The sequence below is a fragment of the Camelus ferus genome, chromosome X (genome assembly GCF_009834535.1).
Source record: "Camelus ferus isolate YT-003-E chromosome X, BCGSAC_Cfer_1.0, whole genome shotgun sequence".
NCBI classification, from domain to species: Eukaryota; Metazoa; Chordata; class Mammalia; order Artiodactyla; family Camelidae; genus Camelus; species Camelus ferus.
This window is the reverse complement of record NC_045732.1, coordinates 44,399,178-44,400,176: the sequence shown is the minus strand read 5'-3', so window position 1 is coordinate 44,400,176 and position 999 is coordinate 44,399,178. Positions and strand designations below refer to the sequence as shown.

Genomic DNA, 999 nt, shown 5'->3' with positions numbered 1-999 from the left:
CATGACTTTGAGCAACTTTACATAACATTAGCCATTCTTTTCCCTCCGGTATAATGAGAATACTAATGCCTCTTTTGCAAGTTTGTTGTAAGGATTAAATGAGATTATATATATATTTCCCCCAAGTCATTCAAAGGATATTTATTGAGTGCCAACTATGTGCTAGACACTATTCCAGGTATTGGTGCTACAGCAATTCATACAATAGATTTAAAAAGAAGATCTTGCCCTCATGAAAACTGCATTTTAGTCAAATATATGAAAGTCCCTGAAACACAGGGCTTTTGATGACTGTTGTTTTCCTGAGTAAATAAAAGGAAGGCAGTGCTTAGCCTTTAGTACTGATTTTAGCAGGGAATACAACATTGGTTAAAACTTCATTACACAAATTTCCTTTTTTCCCTACCCTGATGAAACTAGCCCACAAGCTATATAGTGGATACATGGACTGTGAGTATAGCTTCAGTACCACCATTCCTCCTTTTAAGACCACCAAGACCAGTGTTCAGATCCGACGGGAAAGGGAACCGGCAGGTACGCGTTTCCTTGTGATGTCTAGCACTTTTGACAACATAGACTAGGTGCTATTGTCAATCGTAGAGTACCTTAATAATTGCCCATCAGAATAATCATTCGGTTGGATACCACAAGTTGTGAAAAACAGCCAGCTCCAAATTGGTTTACTTCTGCTTCCTTAAGTGTGCCTCTTTTCCTTCTCTGTGTTGTTCCTAGACCCAGAAAAGTTTTCACCCCTCTCTGCCAAACCAAGGACTGGCCAAACACTAAAGTCAAGCTGCAGGCAAATACCATATGATCTCACTCATGTGTGGAAACTAAAAAAAAAAAAAAAAAAAAAAAAGACACAAATGAACTTATTTACAAGACAGAAACAGACTCACAGACATAGAAAACTCACAGACATTATGGTTACCAGCAGGGGAAAGGAGGAGGGGAGGGATAAATTGGGAGTTCAGGATTTGCAGATACTAACTACTATAT

The 999-nt window shown here is 38.6% G+C and overlaps 1 non-coding gene across 1 annotated transcript; it reads right to left on the bottom strand.

Annotated features, from left to right (window-relative positions):
• Positions 1-405: 405 nt before the first annotated feature.
• LOC116662301 lies at positions 406-536 on the bottom strand. Its single transcript, XR_004318341.1, has one exon. It is a non-coding gene; the product is annotated as a small nucleolar RNA SNORA61 (small nucleolar RNA).
• Positions 537-999: the final 463 nt, after the last annotated feature.